This window comes from Canis lupus, chromosome 9 (genome assembly GCF_011100685.1).
Source record: "Canis lupus familiaris isolate Mischka breed German Shepherd chromosome 9, alternate assembly UU_Cfam_GSD_1.0, whole genome shotgun sequence".
Taxonomy (NCBI): Eukaryota; Metazoa; Chordata; class Mammalia; order Carnivora; family Canidae; genus Canis; species Canis lupus.
The window spans coordinates 9,620,481-9,642,861 of record NC_049230.1 but is presented as its reverse complement, the minus strand read 5'-3'; the positions used below and the strand labels follow the sequence as shown (position 1 = coordinate 9,642,861).

General features: G+C 38.0%; 2 long non-coding RNA genes and 1 pseudogene across 7 annotated transcripts in view; 1 reads left to right on the top strand and 2 right to left on the bottom strand.

Moving 5' to 3' along the window:
* The window catches only part of LOC111097339, a 569,600-nt gene that overhangs the window by 88,173 nt on the left and 459,046 nt on the right, over nucleotides 1-22,381 (bottom strand). The gene's annotated exons all lie outside the window — the stretch shown is intronic.
* The window catches only part of LOC111097530, a 35,121-nt gene that overhangs the window by 3,914 nt on the left and 8,826 nt on the right, over nucleotides 1-22,381 (top strand). The window contains exons 2-3 of the long non-coding RNA XR_005364251.1: nucleotides 14,069-14,119; nucleotides 20,188-20,317. This is a non-coding gene — a long non-coding RNA (uncharacterized LOC111097530). The remainder of the gene's footprint in view (nucleotides 1-14,068; nucleotides 14,120-20,187; nucleotides 20,318-22,381) is intronic.
* On the bottom strand, nucleotides 18,421-18,526 carry LOC119873526 (annotated as a pseudogene).

Here is a 22,381-nt window from a genome sequence, read left to right as displayed (position 1 = left end):
AAGCATAAGGGTGGGGAGAAAATCAATCTATTTCACCACTAAACCTCAAATAAATAGATGACCCTGCTAGCAGCGCCCTTGGAGCCCTAATGAGATACAAATTGATCGACAAATGTTCTCCCTATGGAGAACTGTGACCTATTCAGCTCCAAAGAGCCAAAGACCGAGTTAAACCTCTTAAAATATCACACCCTTGGTGCTTTAACCATTTTCCTTTGTTGCTCTTTAATTTGAGACATTTGTCAAGGAAAGAAAATATATGCCTTCTGGGAATTCCCTTGTGGAGTTACAAAGGATGCAAATCTGGCCTGAGATATGGTAAGCTTTCCAAGAACGTCAAAACTCACACTGTTGCTTTTCTCATTTATTGCCCAGTTTTTCAGCTGGAGCTGGAATATGCCCTTCAACTCCATCTAACAATGCTTTTCGTAATGGATGCGTACCTAATATGAGAAGAGCATGCGCCATAGGTTTTAGACACCCATAGGATCACTGCTGAAACCAAAAGCCCCATTTTTAATCCCCAGATTAAACAAGGACAACCAGGAGGTGGAGAAGAGAAACAAAAAAGCTCATGGGTATGTCATCAGGAAGAAGGAAGCTGATGAACCTTGTGGTTTGTTTTGCTTACTTATCCAGGAGAATGAGACCTGTCACTGGGATTTCGTATTCAGCTTTATGTTGCTTGGAGCAAACCAATTTCTATCCCAGAATCTCAGTTGCTTCCTCTGTCATGGGAAAAGATCAGAGTATACAACCCAAGGGTCTTTTTGGGGTCTGTGATTTTTATTATTTTCCTTAGGCAGATTTGGGCCCTAAACAGTAGCAAACAAATTGCCAAAGATGAAAACCTGAGAAAAACATCATTTTCTTAATGACTTAAAAGACGGCAAAAATACCAGGTGATATAAGATGTCAAGAGCTCGTTACGCTTTTTGTAATACATTTATATTACATTTCATCATTCCAATACTCTTGCCCTAAAGAAATCTTGTGTCTGTATCAAATGGATCCTCTGGTCCAACTTCCTTATTTCATGGAAGAGGAAGCTGCTGTCTAAATCTCAGAGTTCCCAAATTATAGGAGATAGTGAGAGATGGAGAATATTTGTGAAAAGGGGGGATATATTATTTCCAAGGCATGCATGTTAACACACATGCAGGTAACACATACACACATACTTAATTCAAATAGTTTTGAAAACGGTACTGAGTAAAAGTATAAAATGAAAATACATTTTGTCCTTTCCCTTCGGGGGACTTTGATATGAGAGCTATGATATATATAAGTAAATTCAATACATGGAATTATGTCATTAGAACAGATAGAATAGTGTAAAGAAGGAGGGAAAGCCGTTTCCCACAGGGAGAGTCAAGGAAGGCTTTGTGGAGGATGTCATTTGAGATGGGCCATAAAACATGGATACTGTTTATATTTTAAAGACATTCTGGGTGGAGGAAACAGAATCCATCCATTTATTCACTCATTCATTCATTTACTCATTCACCCAACATCTATTAAGCAATGACAATGGAGGAGGCATTGTGTTTGATCCCAGACTATGAAATTAAATAAAACGAGGTCTTTGCCCTCAGGGGGTAGCACTTATTTGAAAAACAGCTAGGTGACCAGTTGATCTACATCATAAAATATGTGTAAGGGAATGGAGGACATAAAATAGGGAAGGCAGATTGGAATCTAATTGTGGAAAGACCTGAATCTCAGCTTGATTTTTTTTTTTTTTTTAGATTTTATTTATTCATGAGAGACACAGAGAGAGAGGCAGAGACACAGGCAGAGGGAGAAGGAGGCTCCCTGTGGGAGGCCCGATGTGGGATTCAGTCCCAGGACCCCAAGATCACGACCTGAGCTGAAAGCAGAAGCTCAACCACTGAGCCAGCCAGGTGCCGCTCAGCTTGATCTTTATTTGAAAGGTAATGAGAGGGTCACACAGGTTTCTAAGAAGATTGCAAGTACAACTTGATCAGCATAATGCTTTAGATAAAGGTCACCAAGCAGCCATAGGCAGCACAGGATAGATCTCAAAAAGTAAAACTAGATAGAACTCAAGATGGAAAAAGGAAAGAAAATTTTAGCAAACCAACACAAGGTTACTAATGATTTAGTACCTCTATTTGCAAAGCCTGACTCGGATAATCTCCTCGAGCTCCAGAACCAATATTTCTTCTGAAATGGCTCTCCTGAAGAGTCTTAACACTTTAAAAATACAAACATATGAAATCTCCGGAAGGAAGACCGGAAGGACTACATGGGGGGGGGGGCGGGGTGGCAGGGGCACAAGGCCCAGAAAGGTAGAGGGACTTGTCCAAGGTCATAAAGTGACTCAGAGAAGAGTCAGGAAAAGGCTCCATGAGTCATGGTTCCCAGCTTCTGCTCTGACCACCAGATGAAGCTCCTCCTTAGCAACGAGAGAGGACTCAGCCTTGATGCAGCCAAACTGGCTCTTTCTCTACTTCTTTGGCCTCCCCTAATGTCAGGACCATATCCTGTTACATTCTGTTCCACACCCCAGAATAAGTTCCAATGAACACATTTTGACTAGGTGGAAAGTGGTAGCAATGAGGTAGTTCACCTTGGAATATGACACCACCACTGCCCAGTGCAGGTAGTAGGGCCAGAGTTGGAAATGAAATGAGCAGATTCTAGGTCTGCAATGGGAACCATTCAGTTTACAAGGGTAAAGGTACTCAATGAATCTGGACAATATGGGAAAAGAAGACCATGGGTCAAGGGAGATTTGGGAGCATCTGCTCTTCGCTAATAAAACAGTCGTGCTCTGGGATAATATCTCACAATAAGGAAATGAGTATATTAGGATCAAAATGCCCTGAGGAGTTTGTTGATATCATCAAAGATGCCCGTTTTTTGTTAAAATAATACTTGCCGTCATCCTCCAATCCCTGAGATTCTAATTTACCCTTTTGCGGGCAAAGAGGATGGTTTTTACTGGGATTGTTTTAAAACCTCAGTCAACTCCAATACTCATCCTGGATGGAAACCACTCTTGCAAAATATCAGATTTGTGGTATGGGAGTAAATGTTAATTTTTCCTTTTTTTTTTTTTTTGATTTGTACTTGCCATTATTCTTCCTTCTGGGCCTAGAATCTTCTTTTGCCGTTAATCATGTATGGCTCATTGAAATTATTGTTAAATTGCATTTTAATATAGCTTTTAATGCGCAATATTAAAAACATACGTTGGTCATTTATGGTGTAGAAATACAAGTATTCTTGTACAGATCTGTAGGCATTCCTTGCAGTTCCAAGGTAAAGGTATATTTACAAGCGTCTGGGAGAAATGAGTAATAATACCTTTTTCTTATGAAACTATCAGTGTGGGAAAGCCAGTGTACTTAATAATTCTTTATAGTGGAGGGTGTATAAATCCAGTGTTTGTACTTGTATGGGCAAAATATGGCATTAAAAAATTTAAATTTCATTTAAATAAACTAGCTACATCCTTGAAAATTCTGTCAAAACCATGGAAAGCTGAGCTTCGCCATTAAGGGATGCATGCATAGGTGATAAAAATCTGAATAAATGCAAAATAACTTATCACCAAAGTCAGAAAAGTGTTACCTCTAGGGGTCGGGAGGAGGTTTTGTGAGAGAGGGCACATGGAGTGGGGGTAGTTCTAAGGGCCAGCCATGTTCTATTTTTTGACCTAGGTGGTGGTTACCCAGATGTTTCCTTTATTATATTGTTAAACTGTCCAAATATGTTTTATACAGTTTTCTGCATATAAGTTACAATTCACAATAAAAAAAAAGTTTTAAAAAGTTGGATAGTGCTGGAAGACTCCGTAATAAAAAACAGCTGTTTCTTTGTCCCTCTTTTTCTCATCTTTTAATTCCTTTTCAACAGATGAAGCCACGCTAGCTGTTCCTACTGGTATGGATCTATGTGTTTCTAAAGAAAATGATTATATATCTATTTTTCATTTTAAAAGTTTACAGGTCATGTATCTGCTTTCTTCTATAGGTGATGGAGAATTAACTCCAGTGCTTATTCCTCAACACACACAGGCGTGGGTGGGCTCTTTTCCTTCCTCCATCCTGCTCCCAGAGTCTTTTGGTTAAATTAATATTCAGTGCACACCTTATTATGACTGGGCATATTTTGTTTATAGCTTAGCCACCCAGTACTTTAAGATTACATTTCACCCTTTTGTACATTTTTACGCTCTCCTGATGGTTAAAATTTACTTCTGTTTTGTTTGTCTTTGCATTTTGTTCTATGTAACCATCACTCTTTTGGCTTCAACTATTTCCAAAGTGAAACAGTAAAATGTCCCCAATATTCTATTCCAACATCAGATATTCTATTGGTTTGTGACGTGTGCGTGTGCACATGGTTGTGTCTTTGCTGGTATCTCCTTTCTGTTGCCTAAAGCCACATAAGACATTGTTCAGGTCTGCTATCTTAGCTGTCTTCCTAAGACTTCTCTTCACCATCATCCTGGAAGTTGTCTTCACTTCTTCCCTATTTCATAAATCCTACATATTCCTCTTTTATGGATTACTGCCTTGGAGTGTGACGCCAGGAGCTTCCTGGAAAAAGATGTATGGCAGGTAATTTTTATGAGTGTTGGCAAGTCTGAAAATACCCTGATTCTACTATTACACCTCCTGATGGTTTGATAGGATTATAATTATAGTTTGGGATTTTTTTTCCAAAATTTTGAAGACCTATTTCTGCTGTATTCAAGCTCCCAGTAATCTCATTCATAGTTTTTCTTTGCATGTGCCTTATATTTGTTTGGTTTTTCTTCCTAGAAGCTTTTAAGATATTTTCTTTATTACTGGTGACCTAAAACTTTCTTACAAGGCACCTTGATGTGAATGGAATTTTTTTTTATTTGTAATATCAGACACAAGGTGATGTCTTTAAATCTAGAAACTCATGGGTTGTTTGTTTTGTTTCGTTTTGTTTTTAATCCCATGTAAAGCGCTTATATGCATTTTTGATGATTTTGTCCTCTAAATTCCCTCTTCTCATGGTGGGTATCCCTGGTCATCTTTGGTTTTCCTTCTCATTTCCTTTTTTTAAAATCTGTCTTCTAATTATTTGGTGGATTTTCTATCATTCTGTCCAATTTTTCATTTCTCCTTTGACAATCTCCCCTCTTTCTTACATAGAGGTATACTATGCTCTTACAAAAGATTGATTTAGGGACCCACTCTTGGCTTAAGATACATGTGCAGATATTCTTTAGGATAAAAATAAAACCATTTAGCATGCATTCACAATTTGGCTCCTGCATCCCTTTGTAGTTCACTGTGTTATTGCTGCCCACAACTATCCATACACTCTTGAACAATTCCCAGTTCTTTGGGTGCTATGTTCTCTTTCATCTTACTTGTTACTCTTCTTTGCCTTGGGATGTTTATCTCTGTCCTTTCTCTGGTCAACTCCTACTTAATAATTCCATTTAAAAGCATATTCTTCTTGAAACTGTTTCTTTTCTTTCTTTTTTGAAAGCAGGATCATATTTGGACATTCTTAGAATATGCTAAATTACCTTGCTTCCAAATACTTTTGGTATAGGTGATATTTTATTTAAAATATTCATTTTAGGGCACCTGGATATCTCAGTGGTTGAGTGTCTGCCTTTAGCTCAGGTTGTGATCCCGGGATCACGGTCCTGGGATCAAGTCCCATATTGGGTTCCATGCGAGGATCTTGCTTCTCCCTCTGCCTGTGTCTTTACCTCTCTTTGTGTGTCTCTTTTGAATAAATAAATAAAAATCTTTTATAAAAAGTTCATTTTACGTGATTATAAATGAAGTACATATTCATACTATATCCTTAAAATATATTACATTTTAAAATTTTATTTATTTATTAAAATTTCTTAAAGTTTAAATTCAATTAACATAATGATGCCTTACTGGTAGAGGTAGAGTTCAGTGATCCATCAGTCTTATATACACCCAGTGCTCATCACATCACGTGCCCTCTGTCATGCCCATCACCCAGTTGCCCCATCCCCCCACCCACCGCCCCTCCAGCGACCCTCATTTTGTTTCCTATGATTAAGAGTCTCTAATGGTTTGTCTCCTTCTCTGATTTCATTTTGTTTTATTTTTTCCTCTGTTCCCCTATGCTCCTCTGTTTTGTTTCTTAAATTCCACATATGAGTGAGGTCACATGATAATTGTCTTTCTCTGATTGACTTATTTTGCTTAGCGTAATATCCTCTAGTTGAATGTGTTTTCTAACCCACTTCTTTTAGGCAATACACACTTTCCCACCTTGTTACAGTGACCCTGCTAATTAGCTCCAGAGTGTGCTGTATTCCTCACTTCATGTCATTTATTACACAGTATCACAGTTGTTAATCATCTCCCCTGTGAGATCTATTGTGCATTGTACTTGGGTAGGAGCCATGTCAGTCTTGTGTGCCCATCACTTACCAAGTTTGGAGGTGATAGTCTGGACTCAGTATATGAGGATATGAGGATAGTACTTGTTGCATGTATTAAGTGCTTACAGTGTTCCCTATATTATTTTAACTGTCCTTCATGTATTCATTCATATAACCATCACAAAGTCCTGGTGAGGTTGCTCCTACTATTATTCCTTTTTCAAAGATAGGATCATTAAAAAAAAATTAAAAATAAATAAATAAATAAATAAATAAATAAATAAAGATAGGATCACTGAGGTTAAGTGGAATTCTCAATTCACTTGTAAGTGACACTTACTGATCTAAACCTAGACCTTCTGGTTCCAGACCCTCCATTTGCAACCCCTCACAATGAATACTTGAATGGGCCTAGGCAACAAAACACAAATTCGACTTTTCACAAAGGGAAAATAATTCTCAAATTAGTGCCATAGAAATGGAATTGCATAGAAAAGAGAGCTGACTTTCGGATATCTTCATAAAATGTGTCTAAGATTCTTTTTTCATTCTAGATATGAAAGCCTTATGCAAATCTCGATATTTTTAATCTCTAGAAAAGAACTTCCCAAGATATTTCAAAAGTTTAGCTAAATAAAACCTTTACATTAAAAAAAGATGAGAATATCAAACTCGTTTTGTCTTTCTCAAAGAGGATATATATTTCAAATCTATTTAAAAGTTACTTTCATAAATAACTGCATTTCATACCTTAAACTTGCTAGTGCAACATAAATGGAAGATTTAGGCCATTTGAGGAGCTACATGTGAAAAGTTTTAAAACTAAGCATAAGATGTTAAGATGCAACATCTTAGAATAAGATGAAGAATCATATCATACCTCAAGACCAAGTTTTTGTTTTGCTTTTTTTGAATAGTCCCTTTCTCTTCCATATCTGAATTAGCAAAAGGACACAAGGGCATACCAGTGAAATAGCTTAAGTTTTTTTTTTTTTTCCCAAATCACAGCCTTACCAATATATGAAAGGATTCATTGAAGAAAACTACAAATTCCATTTTTGATAAGGCAAGCTTCATGGCTGGGCAACTTGTTCTTTCCACAGGGTCCTGCACTTAGAAGAGTCCCATACTTGCCTTAATGTTTTTGCTACGGCTGTTTAAAAATTCATAGTAACTGTTAAACAAGAGGCTCACATTTTCATTTTGCACTGGGTCCTGAAATTTAGTTGGCTCATGCTATCTTTTGGCCAGATGTCCCTTCACATCAGAGGAAGCTGTGGTTGAATATTCAAAGCAGAGACCTAGGAGCTGGGATCACCAACTCCAATAAAAAAAAAAAATCCATGACCTTTGATGAATTATTCAGCCTCTGCCCCATTTGGACTTCATGGTGGCTCTACTACCTGCTTCTTCCCATTTAATTCATAGCCGCATCATCAATTCCCAGCTGAAATATTTCAGTGGTCTGTTCATTTATTTTGTTGTCTTTCATTTTCCCTGATTCAATTTGTTCTTCACTCTGCTACCATTTATATACAAAATGAGTTCCCTTCTCCAAAATAAATGCTCATGTTTCTGTATCTGTCTGTGCTTATTCCATTCTTTAGTGAAGAATGTTCTTTTCTGATGCATCTGCAGATTGTAGTTCTTGCTCATTAAATCTGATAGGAGTCTTAGTTACAAGACAGCAGAACATTGACCCGGACTAATTCAAGAGGAAAGAAGGAAATTATTATTTTTTAATTATAAAAAGTTTATAGATTTATAGATATGGCTGAGTTCAGGACACAGAAGGTTACTAGCACCCAGAATCTCAGCACTGAATGGTATCCTTTCCATCGTGTTATCTTCAATCTCAAGCTACACTTGTGACTCCAGCAGCCCCATGCTCACATCACTACAAAAACAGATCCAACTGGCCATAGGTCCACAAATCCATAGATTTAATAGTGATAACAGGGACACATGGGTGGTACAGTCAGTGAAGTGTCTGATTCTTGGTTTGGGCTCAGGTCATGATCTCGGGGTCATGAGATTGAGCCCCACATTGGGCTCTACACTCACCATGGAGTCTACTTGAGATTCTCTCTCCTCTTGCCCCTCCTGCTTGTGCTCTCTTTTTCTCTTTCTAAAATAAATAAATCTTTTAAAAAGATGGTGATGATCAATGTTTTAGGTTTTATAATATTTATTGATCTGAGACTGATATAATGGGGTTTTCTGATTAATTTGGCCTATAATGACCTGAGACTGATAGAATAATGGGGTTTTCTGATTAATTTGGCCTATAATCATGAATACTGGGTGGAGTTTCTTCCATTTGAATCATATAGATAAAAAACAAAGGGGATATGTCCCCACTTCACTCTGGCATCAGAAGAAAAGGGAGTTGATATTGAGATGATCCTCAGGTTCATAACCACTTGTGTTGGTACAGCATTGAAACACTCACCTATTTGTTGATAATGAGCCTTTTTCAAGTGGCCTGAAATCTTATGTCTGTTCTAGACAGATTGGCCACACTCAGTATCACTCTGATGTCTCTGAGATCTACAAGCTAAAGGGTTAAGGACTGGCCACAGCAGAGGGCTTCTAGAATTCTTCTTAGACTCCAAGATCAGCTCTCATGTGGCTGGCTTCACAACTCTGCCTTATTGGTTGTTTTATATATTTATTTGTCTGGGGAAAAAAGTTTCATCTTTAGGATAACGAGAACTTTTAATGGTAGTGTTTTAGGATTTAAATTTGATAGCAAATGTTAGACAACCAAATCATGAGTGGCTTAAACAACAAGGAGGCTTAATTTTGGTCACATAAAAACAGGTGGACAGCCCGGTGCTGGTTTGGCAGCTTCTTAGTAACTGGGAAACTCTAGGTTTTTCTTTTGTGTTGTTCTGCCATTTTTCATAACTGACTACAGCTTGTGATATGAAATGTTTCTCAAGCCCAGTCATCATTTTGCCTTTCATACAGCATGAGATGGCTGAAGGGCATACTCCCATTCTTTAATGACATTTCCTAGACCTCCATATGTCTCCTAGAAGTTACATACACAATTCCCTTATATTTCATTGGTCAGAACTTAATCTGCGCATGTAGTTCTAAGAAACAAAGTCCATGCGATTATTCTAGAACCATGTGTCTAACAAAATAGTAAGATCTTATTGTTATAGAAAAAAACCCAGGTATAAGTAGACAATTGCTTCATAGTCTTCAACTCATCATGGGAAAAAGATCTTAGGAGGAACATCATTCTTCAAGAAATGTTTGATGGGCTATTGGAACCTTAGCAGAAAGGGGGAAAGAAGAAAGCAAGAAAGCAAAAAAACAAGCAAGCAAGAAAGAAAGCGAGAGATCAAGAGCTACTGAGATAGAGCAAGAGAGCCAGCAGGAAAAAGAAGAAGAAAAAAAAAAAAAACAACCTTATTTTATATCTCAAACTGGTAATGAGGGACCATGTAGAAACCATGACTTTTATTCTGAAGAGAGAGGGTCTCTCTTCTAAACTCTATTTTCCATACCTCCATCCAATATAGGTGTTTTTCTTTCTGCTTGATCTCAACCACATATGGCACATGAAATACAAGCAGGAATTGTGTATGTTCAAAACTCTAACTCCTCTGGCTAATACTTGTCTCTCTCTTCTCTAAACTCTTAAAACACTTAGAGCTTATATGAAGCAATTAATTTACTGAACAAATATATATTGAGCATATGCTATAGGTAGAATGTTCATTTAGGAGCTAGGGAAACATTAGTGACCAAAAAAGTTACATTTTTTCAAGCATAGAAAAACTAAAAAATGAATAAGTAAATGATGGTTTGTGCTATACATTGGCAAAATAGAGGGAGGTATGGGAGACTGGGAGGACTGCGAGTTCTGGGAGTGGGGACTTGCAATTTTTAAGTAAGGTACCCCACTGAGAAGGTGGTATTTAAACAAATAAAGAAGGCAAGAGAATGAAGTACTAAGAAATCTGGGAGAAGAATCTTTTAGGCCTGGGAAGAAGAAGCTCAAATGTCTCGATGTGGAAGCATGCCCATCCCGTGAATAAATATCTATTAACTGGCCCTGCCAGAGTGTGTGCAAGTGGGAGATGAGGTCAGAGACTAACTACATCACAGAGTGCCTACTAGGCCATTTAAGACTTTGTATTTTACTCTGAATGAAATGTGAAGTCATTTAAAGATTTTTGAACAGAGAAGGAGCATGATCTGTACTAGGTTTTAGAAACATCATGCAGTTAGCAGGATTAAGATCAGACTTTGGAGAAATATGAGTAGAGGTAAGAAGAGCAACTTGGAATGTACTGCAATAATTTAAGACAATACTATATAGACATTATATATAGAGAGAAGATAATGCCAACAGTATAAACTGACAGGTTGGACATGGGGCGTGAAAGAAAAGGAGGAATCTAGAATGACATTAAGACATTTGAAGGATGGAGTTATGATTTGGCCAAGATGGTAAGGCGTAAGAAGCTTTTGGGCAAATTCCAGTAGTTCAGTCTGTTAGACATCCAAATGGAGGTGTTGAGTAGTTGTCTGGCTAAGTGGAACAGCCTGAGCTAGAAATGTAAATGTGGGGATCCTTAGCATATGGGTGGTATCTCTACCATGCTACTGTCTGAAATCACCAAGACACTGAGTGGGGGGTAGGAAAAAAAATAAAGAAAACCCATGGTTTGGGCATGAGGGGTGGATGGCATATTCAGTGTTTCCAGGTTGACAGGAATAAATGAAGTACCAAAGGAGAGTGATAATGAGCAGCTAATGAAGAAAGCTAAAAAAAAAAAAAAAAATGTAGTGTGATACTATGGAATCCAAGCAATGAAAGTGTTTCCAGGATGAGTGACGACCAACTGTGCTAAACACATGCTGACAGATCATAAGAGTTGAGGACTAATCATTGATCATGGATGTTAACTACATTGAGAGTCTCTGAGGATCTAAACAAGAAAAGTTTTAGTGGAAGAGTAGGGGCAAAAGCCTGGTTGGAGTGGGTTTAAAATAATATGGAAAGATACAAATTGAATACAAGGAATCGTTTCCTGAAATTTTGCTATCTGGGGGAACAGTTTGCTTTCTTTCCCAAGACACAATAAATAACAGCGTGTTTGAATCACGATGACAACACTATTGAAAGAGACAATTTGCTAATATAAGAATAAGAGGAAATAAGTGCTGGAGCAGTAATCCTGATGGACCAGTTGGATCAGAGCATAAATAGTTGGCCCACAGTCACAAGATGGCAGAGGATTTGGGTGAGGAACTGGGAGGTCAGTGGCCTGGTGAAGATTTTGTAGGTGTTCCTTATGTCTTACCTTTAACTAGTTTCTCACTAAGTCACTGATATTATGTTTATCTGTTAAGATTATTTTTCCAGGCCAAAACCTGTCTTATGTATTTTTTTCAACACCTGTCTAGCCAAGATATGAGTAATTGTTTATTTAACTTTGATAAATAACATGGCAAATAGGCACTCCACTATTATCAGTGAATAATTATCTCTAAAACACTTGAGACCAGAACGGCTCCTGTGATAAAATCTTAAGTGTGATATTTACTGACAAAAGATATCATCGATGAAGTAGATTTTACCCATAGGTTATTAAAGAATTGATAAAAACCAGTTTTAGTTTTTGAAGTTCTACTCTTCTTGGTTTAAATGTGGGTTTTCTTTCATTTTACTGTGAAATGTACTTCACATGGAAACATGAATAAAATAGATGTATCATAATGTGAACCACATATGATTAAGTAAATATAACATTGCCTTCCCTCAAATAAAGAAATGACATCATCATCCCCTTGGGAGACTCAGGTTCCCTTCTAGGACCATCTTGCCCGTCGAGGTAACTGCCATCCAGACTTATATTAAAATCATTTCCATTTTCTTCATGGTTCATCACCTACGTGTGTCCCTTTAAGTGATAGTGTTTATTTTTATCTGTCTTTGAGCTTATATGAATGGAGTCCTATCCCTTTGTGTGTGATTTGTTCTGGGGGTGAGCGAGTGTGCATGTGTGTTAAAAAATGTTAATATTTGGAGAATTTGACTGAAGGCTATTTGGGAAAGTTCTGATATTTCAACATTTCTGAAAGTCTGGAATTAAAAAATAAAAAAATACAAAGCATCTTTAAGTGTGCATTTTCTATCCTGTTGCTGTGCCACCTCTGCCATCCATTAAGTGTATATATATGTATATATGGTCTATTGTTGAGCTGCCAAATACTTTTGCATTGATCTATATGTTTATCTCTGTGTAAATTCCACCTTATTTTAATTACTATAGCTTTAAAATGAGGTTTGATATTAGGAAGGGAAAGTTCTCCCACATGTCCTTCATTAAGAGTTCTTAATTATTTATGATCTGTTGCAATTTCATGTAAATTCGAAAATGTGCTCGTCAAGGTCTACCACAGGAAAAAAAATGGCATTTTTATTGGGATTGCATAAATCTGAAGATCAATTTCGAAGACCTGAACTATTTCCAATATTAAGGCAATTACCAAAGAGATAAGCAAAAACCCCTCACTTTAATTATGAATTTGCTCATTTTTCTTTTAGCTAGTTTTATTCTGTATTCATGCATGTTTGTAGCATAAAGCCATGTCATTTAGTCCACATACATCTGGAGTTGCGACATTTTTCTAATGAATTAAATCTTTAATCACTATGAAGTGACTCTTTAACTCAAAAAGTATCACTAGTATAAAATCCATTTCATTAATATCTGCTTTCAGCAAGAGATTTGGTCTCAACGACTTAGCCTATTACTAGAAACAGAAATCTACATTTAAATCTTAATCCATCTGCCAGGACTTGTTATATATGGTGTAAAACAGAGAGATAGTTTCATTATTTTCTAAGGGCAGACCAGTGGCTCAGTGCTTTTTCAGTGCTAATTGCTCTTTTCTAAGTAATTGGTCAGGTCATCTTGTCATATATCAAGAGTCCATATACCAGTGGGTTTATTTCTGTACTCTACTTGCTCTGCTGCTGAAACACTTGTCAGCACATAGCAGCACTGACAAGATATTAAGGAGTGACCGTGCCAAAATTTATGGGAAAGCTGGAACCGAGATAGCTACAAAGAAAAGTACCGTGATACGGTGCTGATGGGATTTACCTACACTGGCAAACCTGGTCTGGTAACTTTGGCAACCACAAGGGGGCAGGGAAGGGTGTTCACTGGGTCGGAAGTCCAGTCCCAAAGTCTTTCCAAGGTAGAAAGTCAGGTGGAACCTCCCACATCAATATAGGACTACCAAGATTCTAAGGTGGTTATTGGTAAGAAATAGAGAGAAGGGGTAGAAACAGATACATAATTACAGCTCATTTGCATGTTCTTAGACATCATCATGTAGAGTCAAGATGTATTTTGTTATTTTATAAGGACTTTTTTTTTTTTTTAAGATTTTAAATTTATTTATTTCCTGAGAGACACACAGCTAAAAAGGCAGAGACACAGGCAGAGGGAGAAGCAGCTTCCTGCAAGAAGCCGGAAGTGGGACTTGATCCTGTACCCTGGGATCATGATCTGAGCCAAAGGCAGACACTCAACCACTGAGCCACCCAAGTGCCCCTTATAAAAACTATTATACTCTCTTTAGCTCCAAGCAATTGTCCACATACATAATCTCATCTCTTCTTCTTTTTTTTTTTCTTTCCAGCGACACTATTTCTCTCCATTCTGCAGTTAAGTGTAAGAGATTCACTTGAGGGTAAGAAATAGGTTTTCAATATTTCTAGTTGTAAATATTTTAGAATTTTTCATCCTGGTATATCTTAGATATGAATGTTTATTAGCTCTCTCATCTTTTTGTTACCCCAACTCCAATAGAATCTCCAGTTGAGAAAGCTTTGTTTTAGTCAAATCAAATTAATATTATGAGCTCTAAAAAAGCTACAACTGAATGCCAATTATAACAATATATTATTTTTACTTCTTAGCTAAGGGGAAAGAGTTAGTGACAGAACCTTGGAAATAAAATTATTTCTGTACATTGAAAGCAAATGAGTGAAACTGAATATGCTTATTTCATCCATAAAATTAGCCATGTAGCTTCTGAATGCTTGAGACATGGAATGAAACACTCAATTTCTTAAAAAGAGGCTAAAATATTATACCTACTATATCAACCCCAAATCAAAATTCTGATAAATCATTATTGTCTTCATGCATAGATTCCCAAAGTTGTTCTCTCTGCTGGGATTCTACAGAAAACACCTAAAAAGTCATGGATATTTTAGCTTGCATATGAAATTAAATATATTATTGCTCTTCCACCCACATATTCATTGAATATTGTTTTACAGCTAAATTTTTAAGAAGAGAATATTAAAGTTAATGATTAAATCAAGTCCTCGATCGAGGTACCATCCCAATAAAATGGATTTTCTTTCACCACATGTGTGTCAGAGTTATTTGCCTAATCATATTTATTTTCTTGGTCTTCTCCCCCTGTTTTTTTTTTTTAATCAGACACTGATATCATTTTAAGTTTTGTTTTGTTTTGTTTTTACATCTTGCCTTATTTTCTTAGGATATTCAGCTAGTGGTGGAGAAGAAAGAAAATAATGGGTGAAAGAGCTAAATGCTAGGCTGCCTTTCAAATCATACTTTCAAACATCCTGCAAATCCACATTTCCCTGCTCATCCTTTTTTTCTTGATCAATATTTCCTTCGTTTTTTATGACTCTCCATATGAACAGTATCTGCATGAATGTTTCTGTTTGCAGAAACTCACATAGATTTTGTTATATAAATTACACATTGTGCATACAAGTGGATATCTTGTTTTTGTTCAAATATGCTTACATAAAGGTTTTCATGTAACAAAACAGAAAAAAGGAAATCAATTCTGAATTTGGCTCATTGCCTAATTTATTACTACTTTATTTTATTTGACACTCAGACACAAGTTTGTTTTCATGGCTCAGATAAAGAAACTGGACACCCAGTTCCCTTCTGTGGGAATTTGGTCTCATTTATGTGACACCACCCAGATTACCTCCACCCCTTCCTTACCACCGCCCCTATACTCACCTAAAGTGAGTTAAAATATTTATTGGGTTGTGAGAGTAAGGATTCTTTTTTCTAAAATTTCATATAAAATAATGGTGCAGTATTGGTCATGACCAACAGAGTCTAAGGTTCCTTTGTAACCACTAAATGTAGGAAAACCCACAAATTACTGTTGGAGAGGGGTTGGCCTTGAGTTCTGGCTTCAATGACCCTCTCCCTCTAAATTCAAATACCCTGCATCTGTGTAAATAAACATCTCTAGGTGTATGGTAAGGGAATATTTAGCACGAATATGTTTCATACAAAATTAGCAGCAAAGAAAAACTTTAGGCTTGTAATTACATAAAAAAATTTAAGCCGTTAGCATAATTAAGATGTTTCTTCCTTTTTCCCTTAAACAGGTAGGATATGATCCATCATTCTTTTGCGTGGATACTCTCATTGATTGAATTTCCAAAGTACTATTTTTTTTTCTTCCTTCCATGAAAGATGTATAATGATACTTGTATTCTGGCAAGAAGCTAAAGTCTAACATTAAATGTTTATTGGTTATAAACACTAAATTTAGCATTGAGTGTCTGCCAATGGGATCTAGGGGGAGGAAGCCAATGGATAAGCTTCTTACTTGGGAGATACTAGCTAAAAGGCTCATGGTTAGCTATAAGTAGAAAGGAAGTGAATTCAGACAAGATAAAGCCTGAGTCATTTGGCTCTAGAGAGCATGTCTTAGTTTTCACACTCATTTTCCCATTTTTGGTTGTTCCTTTTCTGTTCCTAGTTTCTGATATCAAAACTTCCTTTTGAAAGCAATGCTGAAAAGTCTAGCTTGGAGCTCTGTTAGGGAGGTAGTAACTCATGAAAGTATATATTCAGGGAGGTGCTCATGGATGTAGTCTAGTCTGTCATCTTGCTTTTGAATTCTTGGAAATCATTGTATCTTAACACATTTCATGTTTTGGAAGTGATGAAAAAAGTGACCTCGACTCAACTGGATCTTGGACATTATCTCCAGATAAGTCAGACACCCACTGCCTACAGGTTTATCTCATTCTTAATAGAAGGAATGGAAGTACATATTATCAGTTCATGTCATTAGAAGACTTCTGAGTAATAGTATCGGAGAAAGTATAAGTTTCCAAGGTGATAGAGAAAACTTCTAAACTGCATATATATCTTTCAGACTCATCTTGGACCACCAGTATGGTCAAAAGCCTTTTATGATTTCTTATCTCCAACGGAATCACAATAGAGGCCAGCCGCACAATGCTATAGAGGTCATCTGCCGTAGCCTTCTCATTTATAAGCGTGACAACGGAGTCACTTAGGTAAAGGTTGTGGGAGGATCAGAGTTGGCAGTAGATCAGAACTAAAACCCAATTCTTTTGACTCATCGGCCAGTGTTCCTTCACATTCATTAATTCTGTTTACAGATAGTCTCTCATGTTGTTTTTCATATCCCTCTACTTGTGTCCAAGACCCATCAAAACCTTGCCCCATCTAACCAATTAATTTCATTTTCTGTTAGTCTCACAACATGAACATTTCATCACCATCAAGCTGAACTCCTAGCTTCTATTTATCCCTTGCTAGAGGGACCAAATATCTCATTTTGGCCAGGACTGCTCTGGTTTTAGCACTGAAAAATCCGGTGGACCTTTTCAATTCCAAGCAAACTGGCTTAGTTGATCACTCCACCACATACACTTCTTGGGTACCATTGCTTTAATCTTCTTTTTTTTTTTCCTAAGATTTTATTTATTTATTCATAAGAGACACAGAAAGAGAGAGAGAGAGAGAGAGAGACAGAGACAGAGACACAGGCAGAGAGAGAAGCAGGCTCCATTCAGGGAGACTGACGTGGGACTCGATCCCGGGTCTCCAGGATCACACCCTGGGCCAAAGGCAGTGCTAAATCGCTGAGCCACCCGGGCTGCCCACTTTAATCTTCCTGTCTGCAATTTTCTTCCCCCATTTCCAGATTTTCTGGATGATTGAAGAAAGCTCAAAACCCATTTCATTCAGGCAGCCTTCAATTCTCATCCTTACCTTTCTATGGTTCTTAAATTGTGCTTTACACAAGTAAACTTTTAATTAAAGGCTAGCTTGCCTTGCTTGAAGATTATTCAAGACACATCATCTCTCCTAGAGTCAAAAAGTAGACTATAACTTATTATGGAATAGATCAAAGAGATAAAATGAAGTTTGCTTCAGGGAAGTGCTGCTGTAAGGTAGGCACTGCCATAGGTACTTGGTCTCATTTATAGCATCAGACTCTGTAAGGTTGGTATTACTAAATCTATTTTACATTAATCCATTAAGTTGAACAGAGTATTTGACCAAAATTCAAACCCAGGCCTATCTGGCTCCTTCCACTACACCACACTTGCTGCGTAGCAAACACGTTGAATGTTTTTGAATGTCTCACAGCTATTAACAAAGCACAGAGCCTAAAGTACATTCTCAAGAAATCCTTGCTATTTTGTCCTGATTGCTTTTCTATTTAAATCTACAAAGTCACGCTAATAGTGGCAGAGGAAGTAGGTTTACTAATTTATTTTTTGAAATAGTAAGTCAGAGAAAATGTGCCTTTCACCCACTTGAAGCAGAGTTGTATTTCATAGGCTGGTTAATAATCATCAATGAGTTCATTCTCTGTGTCTTATTCCTGGAGACTTAAGAATAAGGCCAAAATGATCAATGTCTTCTCTATCTATAATGTCTTGTCATAATTTTGACTTTCTCTGCCTTTCTTACTTTTTTCCTTTAAAAAAAAAAACTTTAGATCTACACTGCTCAGTAGAGTAGCCACTACCCCCAGCATGGCTCGTAAAAGTGAGACATTCTGTATGCATGGAATACACCCCAGATTTCAAAGATAGAATAAAAAATAAGAATGTAATATAGTCTGTTAGTGATTTTTAAAATATTGATTACATGTTTAAATGATGACATTTAGAACATATCGGGTTAAAGAAAACATTAAGATTTGATCTTGCCTGTTCCTTTTCACCTTTAAAAATTTTGGCTATCAGAAATTTTCAATTAGCAATAATCGCGCCTTGGATAAACCTCATTGGCTATGATACTGTCACTGCGCAAAGCTTGGCTATCAGAAATTTTAACATTACACATGCGGCTTGCATTTTGGATCTGTTGGGTATCATTACTATAGATGATTTCTGGAGACATAGGGTGATGAATATTTTTTATTCATTTTCCTTTGAGAAAATACCATGCTTTAATACAGTCGTTTAGAATTTTTCCCGATAAAATTATATATTTAAATATTATGTTAGGCTTTCAAATTAATAAATGCTAACGTACATCCCTAGATATGATGAGACAATGATTTTTTTTCCCGATAAGTAAATAACAGTAAAAGGGAAGTTACGTAAGTCACATGTATATAAGTGTGACAGTGAAATTTCAGTATTGTTTTTGAGGCATGCATCATGATATTCAAAGATACACACTTAATAAGCCTCTTCTTACTTTGGATTTCTGTATGTTTGTCATGGAACTTAATTTTAATCAAACTGATAGTTGAGAAAAATAAACAAAAAAAATTCATAGTCACTCGGAAAACACAAGATACTTTTTTTGGGAGGGCGCATAGTACACAGTGCAACTATTTTTTAAAATCTTTTCAGAGATGCCTGGGTGGCTCAGTGGTTGAACATCTGCCTTTGGCTCAGGGTGTGATCCCGGGGTCCTGGGATCGAGTCCTGCATCAGGCTCCCTGCATGGAGCCTGCTTCTCCCCTTTGCCTGTGTCTCTGCCTCTCTCTCTCTCTGTGTCTCTCATGAATGAATAAATTAAATCTAAAAAAAAAAAAAAGCTACCTTTACAGAGCTGGAATCTGTGATACTCAGATCTGACAAAGCTCTGAATCCTGTACAGCATTTTCTTATCAAAGGATGGCAGTAAATTGCTTCATTAAAGCTCTTACAGGAAGCAAAATGCTCCACCCTCTTGCAGCTGGTGTGATTTAGGAATTCCTAGTAAATGTACTAATTATTTCTAAATGATGGAGCTTTCCCCAGTTCCATTTCCAAATCCTAGCCAACAGATTGACAGAAGACCATAGGAGAGAGGTCTGTGGGTATAGGTTCAGGGCATGTGTGCACACACAAAAAGGAACAGGATCCCCTTTGGTCACTGAGTAAGTGCCTATGGTAGCCTGGGACTTCCTGGTCCAGGGAACTCGGCAGAGTAGCTCTTTTAATAACTGAGGGGGCCTGGAATTCAATAATGCAAACAACAGCCTATTTCACGAAGTTTCTCCATTTTTATGATTTCTATCTCTTGGTCAGAAGCCTCCAAGGAAAGTAAGGTTCCTTGATTTTACAAACAAAAGACAAAAAACGCTGAATGTTCCAGGTGTAGACTGGAGTCACCAAGGAAACGATGACTACTGGAATCATAAAATAATTCTTAGACATGTCTAAATATTCCTCATCAGCGGAGAGCCGGAGCAGGTGTGCAGGGAGGCGCACAGGTAGAAGAGAAGGTGGCCCAGCAGCCTTATCAGCAGGGTGGCATTTGGCATTTTCTGCAGGACCGTGGTCATGTCACTCGGGCTCTTTGATCTCAGAACAGCAGAGAAGCATTCATATTTGCTTTTCTCTTGCTCAGCACCTAAAAATGCCTCTCAGTACACTCATCAAATCATTGGTGATGATAACTTCCTGAGGATCAAACAGGCGAAGAGTATTTCGACAAATAAAAGTAATATTAACAAGACATCATGTTTATCCCTTTCAGGAAGTGGCTGATAGAGCGATGGAGATTTACCATGGGAATGAATAAAGCAGAATTTCTGATGAAAGTGTTGAGGGGCATTTGGCATCCACCAGTATCCATCAGGCAGTGAGCCTCTTGTGCAGGGGTGATGGTAAGCACAGACGTTTCCCGAGCACTTACTGTGTGACGGTCATGCCGCTTGGCCCTTTACCTGCACTCTTTTATTCAATTCTCATGATACACCTGGGATAAGGGGCAACGATCATCTCTATTTTAGAGATGAGAGAACTGGATCAGAATTCAAGGAACTGGCCCGAGGTCAACAGGTAGTAAGGTCAGAAGGTGTGTGAGCCAGCAAGAAGCGGTGCCACCTTGGCCATGCATCAGAACCATGGGGGCAGCTTATAGTAAATCACAGATGTGCAGGCCCCATCAGAGATCCTGACAGAGTGTCTGAGGTTGGGTCTGGTTATCTGATGAGTGGACAAGGTCCTCAAGGAATCTGATGTAAATGAGAACGTCAGAACAACCGATCTAACATCACAGCCCTCGGAGGCCAACTTCCCTGCCACTGACATTCTGCAGGAGACTGACGGCTCTTGAATCTGATTTAGTCTCTTAAAAGCTCCAGTGATTAATGTGGAAGCCTCCCCTTTTCGGCAACGTGTTCAGCTTATATGCTTCTTCCTGTTGGCAGAACTCAGGGTCTGCCCTGTTTACTAGCCTCCCTGTGTGGAGAGATTAGTGATTTCTTGGTCTTGGCTTCTGCTGATAGGATTCATGCCAGAGAATGAGTGTGGACCTTCGTTTTCAAAGTAGAGGCTCTGGCTGCTTTATACAAATGATACTCTAGCTCAGTCCCCCAAATCCACAGAAAGCCTTTTCAACAATGTGTATACACGTAGTTCCAGCCCCCACTTCCTCTTCTAGTCTGAAGAATGGATAAAATTCCTAAACCACCTAGTAGGGTAGGGAAGATTAGACATGGGGGGGGGTACAGTAGAGAATGAGGGAATAAAGTTGGTCACTCTGGCCTCTTTCCAGCTTCCTTTGCTCTCTGTTCTTTGAGATTTAGAAGTGTAGTGGGTTTAGATTAATATATTCTTGGCGTTGTTTCCTGTTTCAAAGAAAAGGGAGGGGTGTCAGCGGTGTCTGATATCAAATAATTTAACCAGAAGGGTAGGTAAGTGAAAGCAAAGAAAGGTCTAGGCTCATTTTTCAACAGGTTAAAATTAAAAAAAAAAAAAAGTAAAGCTTCAGATATCATTCATTTTGATCCAAGGCATGTTGACCAAACACCAACTAAGTACTTTGAAATGTTCTCACTATATTGTGAGCTGGAAATAAACGGTATTGAATGAATTTATTACTGAAGGCATTGTGTTGTATACAAACAGAATGAAAGCTGGTGCCTGACTTTAAGAGAAGAGGCATTTTTTTTTTGAAGATTTTATTTATTTTATTTGAGAGAGAGAGTGCACGAGCCGGGAGGAAGGACAGAGGGAGAAGCAGATGTCCCGCTGAGCAGGGAGCTTCATGTGGGGCTGGATCCCAGGACCCTAAAATGATGACCTGAACTGAAGGCAGACGCTTAACCGACTGAGCCACCCAGGTGCCCCTAAGAGAAGAGTTTCAATCAGTTATGGGAGGAATGCAAAGTTTTTGTGCAACTAGCTGCAGCTTAAGGTAGAATACGACAGAAGGTTGTTGTGAAGTCACAATAGGCAGAGAAATTAGTATTGATCAGGGAGAGTAGATGACACAGGAGCTAGTTTTCTATGTCCAAACTGGCTCTCACAGAAGCTTCACGGACATATTCTCCTGGAGTCGCTCATGGCCATGCCAACAGAGGAGAGAAGGGGAGGGTGGGAGGAGGCAGGGTAGGGAGACAGGCTTTCAGGAAACTTTTAAAGTCTGTCATGGAGAGGATCCGGTTGTGACTTTCTAGGATGTGTGGGGCGGGGAGGGGGGGGAGTAAAAAGAACCCGAGCAAAGGCACAGAAGATGTGTTCTGATTTAAACTAGATGACAGTTTTCTCTCCCTATGGGTTGACCGAGTGTACTAGTTTCTTAGAGCTGCTATAACAAAATACCACAAACTGAGTGGTTTAAAAACAACAAAAAATTATTCCCTCACAGTCCTTAGGCTAGCAGCCCCCAGTTGAGGTGTCAGCAGAAAGAATCTGTTTTTTCCTCTCTCCTAGCTCCAGGTGGT